Source organism: Cherax quadricarinatus, chromosome 24 (assembly GCF_038502225.1).
Source record: "Cherax quadricarinatus isolate ZL_2023a chromosome 24, ASM3850222v1, whole genome shotgun sequence".
Taxonomy (NCBI): Eukaryota; Metazoa; Arthropoda; class Malacostraca; order Decapoda; family Parastacidae; genus Cherax; species Cherax quadricarinatus.
This window is the reverse complement of record NC_091315.1, coordinates 9,970,573-9,976,163: the sequence shown is the minus strand read 5'-3', so window position 1 is coordinate 9,976,163 and position 5,591 is coordinate 9,970,573.

Genomic DNA, 5,591 nt, shown 5'->3' with positions numbered 1-5,591 from the left:
TGGAAAAACTGCAAAACGAAGCAATGAGGATCATCCTAGGATGCCCTCGTACTGCCAAAATTTTAAATATGCGGAAAGAACTTAATATTCCAAGCATTAGAGATCGTGTTACTGAAAGAAATATCCTTATTGGGGTCAATATGCTTAGGCTAGCCCATTCAAACCCCTGCACAGAAGCCCTCCAAACTTTCCTCAGCACTGGTGAACATCCTTCCAGATGGATCGAAAAAACTGGAACCGACCTCCGCATGAACCAGCTACATGATCTATATCAAGTTGGACAACAGAGACATTTCCCTGCTCCATGGGATATTACCCCATTCCAAACTACCATTCCTCCATTTCCCCCCAAAACTCTTCTTAAATCACAACCAAAGCTTCGTCTTGAAGCCAAACATGATGCCTTAAGCTGTATTGATAACTTAGTCACACAGAACAATCTTTCACAAATTATTTACGTCGATGGTTCTGTTCACCAGTCCACTGGTGCAGCTGGTAGTGCTGCTGTTGTCACACAGAGTGATGGCTCTCATAAAGAAATTGGAGCACGCATCAATAACTGGGCCTCTACCCTTCAAACAGAACTGTTTGCCATACTCCTTGCACTCAAATGTGTCCATGTATCTAAGGTTGACACTTTAATTGTAACTGATTCTCTGTCATCCATAAATGCTCTCAACTCATTAAGTATAAATTGTGGCATGCTTGTGTCAGAAGCCAGACATAGATATGGTAAGATTGTGGACAGTGGAGTCAGAGTGCACATGCTGTGGATTCCATCTCACATTGGTCTTCAGATGCATGATAGAACTGATAAATTGGCTAAGCTGTATGCTTTCAAAGAGGGGGTAGATTACAATCTTGGGTTGTCACTTAGCAGTTTGAGAACAATAATACGAAAAGAACTTCAAATGAACTTTATTGACTTAAGACTTAGGGAGATTGACACAAGTCAGTCCATCTATCATCATTCCATCATGCAGGAGGAGCCACATGTCTATGGTGCATCCAACAAAATAAGCAGACTCTTGGATGTCACTACTGCCCGGCTCCGGCTGGGTTACAAGTATCTTTGGCAGGTTAAATCACCACCACCAGATGTAGACCAAACGAAATGTAAACTTTGCCAGATGGATTATTGTCACACCTTGCGTCATTATGTACTGGAGTGTGATAAAATTAATGAATTTAGAAACAACTCACTCAGAAGTGTTCAAGAAATGGCTAAGTATTTTATCCACAGTGGTATATTGCAGACCATTCTGGAGAAATACCCTGACTTTGCTAGCTGTAAATAAAGCATTACCACATGTGTGCATGTGTGCATGTGTGTGTGTGTGTGTGTGTGTGTGTGTGTGTGTGTGTGTGTGTGTGTGTGTGTGTGTGTGTGGGTGTGTGTGTGTGAGTGTGTGTGTGTGTGTGTGTGTGTGTGTGTGTGTGTGTGTGTGTGTGTGTGTGTGTGTGTGTGTGTGTGTGTGTGTGTGTGTGTGTGTGTGTGTGTGTGTGTGTGTGTGTGTGTGTGTGTGGGTGTGTGTGTGTGTGTGTGTGTGTGTGTGTGTGTGTGTGTGTGTGTGTGTGTGTGTGTGTGTGTGCGTGCGTGTGTGTGGGTGTGTGTGAGGGTGTGTGTGCGGGTGTGTGTGAGGGTGTGTGTGTGTGTGCGTGTGTGTGTGTGTGTGTGTGTGCGTGTGTGGGTGTGTGTGTGCGTGTGTGGGTGTGTGTGTGTGTGTGTGTGTGTGGGTGTGTGTGTGTGGGTGTGTGTGAGGGTGTGTGTGTGGGTGTGTGTGAGGGTGTGGGTGTTGGTGTGTGTGTGTGTGTGTGGGTGTGTGTGTGTGGGTGTGCGTCCTTGTGTGTATGCATATATTTGTACGCTCGTGTGCACATGTCCGTGCGTGCGCCCTCGTGTGTGTATGTGCGCGCGCGCGCTAGTGTGGGTGTATGATCCACTTAATATTTGTATTTATAACTCATTACAATTGTGACCAGGTGTGGACGTATCAGTGGTTCATTACTTTGTAATTTGTTCATGACTGTAACCATGTATAGGAGTGAAGCTGATTCATTACCTCTGTAACTTGCCATGATTAGTGACCAGATCTACCTGGAGTTCATTACCTTTGTAACTAGTTCAGCTATCATAACTTTGGGGTCCAGTCACTGGACCCATTATGTACCTTTGTAATCTTTTGACTACCGCCCACAGGATGGGTATGGGGTGCATAAAGATATTAAAAATTAAACTATAGTGTGTGTGTGTGTGTGTGTGTGTGTGTGTGTGTGTGTGTGTGTGTGTGTGTGTGTGTGTGTGGTGTGTGTGACTCAACAATCAATATTTGCACCAATAACTCATTACAGTTGTGACCGGGTGTGGAAGTGTGAATTGCTCATTACTCTATAATTTGTTCATGATTGTAGCCAAAGTATAAACGTAAGTAACCATTCTACAGAATTCATTACCTTTGTAACTTGTGAGCTCATTACCTTTGTACCTAGTTCAGCTATCAAAACTTTGGGGGCCCAGTCCCTGGACCCATTACGTACCTCTGTAATCTGTAAATACCTTTGTAACTTGTCATGATTGTGACCAGACTTACCTGGAGTTCATTACCTTTGTAAATTGTGAGTTCATTACCTTTGTAAATTGTGAGTTCATTACCTTTGTAAATTGTGAGTTCATTACCTCTGTAACTTGCTCAGCTATCAAAACTTTGGAGTCCAGTCCCTGGACCAATTATGTACCTCTGTAATCTTTTGACTACCGCCCACAGGATGGGTATGGGGTGCATAATAAACATATTAAACTAACTAACGTTATTATTGGCTTTAGGTGTGTTGCTGCAGTTGAACCCCAAGCACAGATAGCATAGGTGAGGTATGGATATATAAGTGAATGGTATAGTGTGAGAAGGGCAGTTTGCGGCACGTAGTATCGTATCTTGGAGAGGGTCCCAACCGTTTTGGATACTTTTTTGGTTATGTGTTGGATATGGGTGCTGAAGTTCAGGTTGTTGTCGAGGTATAGGCCTAGGAATTTGCCCTCATTATGCCTGGCAATTAGAGTGTTGTCGATCTTAATGTTAATTTGCGCATCTCCTGCTCTGCTACCAAACATAATGTAGTAGGTTTTGTCAACGTTAAGCGTAAGTTTATTGGCTGTCATCCAAGTCGATATTTTGATCAGCTCCTCATTAACAATGGTGTTGAGGGTGGCAAGATTAGGGTGAGAGATGACATAAGTCGTGTCGTCAGCAAAGAGAATGGGGTTCAGGTGTCGAGATACGTTTGGAAGATCATTGATGTATATGAGGAAGAGCAGGGGACCAAGGACACTTCCCTGCGGAACTCCAGTATCAAGTGGCTGTGTTGTTGATGCTGTGTCTTTAATGGTGACATACTGATACCTATTAGTAAGGTAAGATTTGAAATATGCAAGCGCATGGCCTCTTATACCATAATGGTCAAGTTTGTGGAGTAGGATGCCGTGGTCTACTGTGTCAAAAGCTTTTCTTAGGTCAATAAAAATTCCTAGTGGATATTCCTTATTTTCCAATGCTGTGTACAGCAGATCTAGCATTTTTATGATTGCATCGTTAGTGCTTTTATTTTTCCTGAATCCAAATTGGCAGGGGTTGAGTATGTTTTGTGACGTTATAAATGAATACAGTCTCCTGTGCACGAGTTTCTCAAAGATTTTGGATAGCAATGGTAAGTTTGATATTGGCCTATAGTTGTTTAAATCTGTAGGGTCACCACCTTTATGTATTGGTGTAACCCTTGCCGTCTTGAGTAATTTCGGGAAGGTGCTAGTTTCTAGTGACTTGTTAAAAAGTAATGAGATAATATGCGAGAGGACATGGGCCACTCTCTTGTACAATAATGGTGGGACATGAGACAGATTCCCTGAGTTATTTTTAAGTGACTTTATAATCTCGGTGACTTCCGTGGGCTCAGTTGGAGCAAGATAGAAGGAATTTGGGAAATTCCCATCTAGGTAGTCCCCGGCATGGGCATTGGTATGTGGGATTTTATTGGCGAGATTAGAACCTATGGTTGAGAAGAAGTCGTTTATCTTGTTAGCTGTGTCAGTGGGTTGCGGAGGTGTTTCATTAGGTTTAGTTAGGACAATATTCTTGTTTTTTTTTCAGTTTGTGGGTCCCTAGAATCTGAGAGAGTGTTTTCCAGGTCTTTTTATATCTCCTCTAGTGTCAGTGAATCTACTGGAGTAGTATAGTTGTTTGGCTTTCTTTATTACTTTGGTGAGGACTGATGAATAGTGTTTAAGAATATCTTTGTGTATTAAGCCCTGTCTATATTGCTTTTCATATTGGTGTTTCTTATCAATGGATTTCAGAATGGTGCTGGTTAGCCATGGGCAACCAAGCCGTTTGTTTGTGATCTGTTTCGTTTTTATAGGACAATGTTTGTTGTATAGTCTAAGTAGTTTGTTAAGAAAAATGTCTGTCCAGTCATCAATACCATTGGCCTTGGAGAATTCTGTAGGCCAATCAACAGTCTCTAGGTCAACTGTGAACTTCCTTATTGAGGCCTCATCATGGAGTCTAAATGAAACTTTGTTGTATTCAAGTGGTGGTTTACTAATGTTTGTCAAGAGGAAGGTAGGGTAGTGGTCTGTAGTGCTATCTGTGATTATCCGTGATTTAAGGGGGGCTAGTATATTGGTCCATATGTGGTCTATTATGGTTGCACTTGTTTCAGTGAGCCTGGTTGGTTTAGTTATTGTTGGTATGAGAAGTGTGTTGTTCATATTGTTGATGAAATCAGTTACAGGCTGATCATCTAGTAAGCCAAGGTTGATGTTGAAGTCTCCAGCTAAGAGAAGGTGGTGCTTATTCATTTGTCTGTTTGTTATTAGTGCCTTTAATTTCTCACTGAAATTTGGGATGTTTGTGTGAGGTATCCGGTAAATGTAAATGTGCAAGTAACTTAGCAAGATGTTTTAATTTACTGGTGTTAACCTACAGATGAGCCTAGAATGTTGTATTAACTACCATGCTGAAGGAAACACCCGTTCACAAAGATTATAATAATTATATTACATTAGAATAAAGTTTCGATGTTAAGATCTTTTCTTGAATATTGTTGGCAGTGCAACATTTGGATGCAGTTAATGACCATGTTAGATACGGTCTTGATGACCAGGTCTGGCATATCTTAAAGATACGCTTTTTTTTTTTAAAACTCAACGTTCCTACATTTCTGTTTATTTTAAAGCCAGGCCCTAACAATATCTGAATAATATACTATAGCGCAAGATGCGCTATAGTATATTATTCAGATATTGTGCCTACTTACTGCTAGATGATCAGTGACACCTCATGTTTCACCCTTTCCACACATAGAGAACTACTAGTAATCCCTGTATAAGCAATCGAAATTGCTTTCAGATATACAGGTGGAAAATTAAAAAAAAAACTGCTGACATTACATATTAAATACATATACGTACTGTAATAATTTATATATGAAAACACTAAAACTGCCCAAGTTGCCTATAAGCAGAAAAGGTAATCACATACCTATCATAATATAATACAAGATATAAAAAAGCATCAACAGAAAATAAGAATAATCAA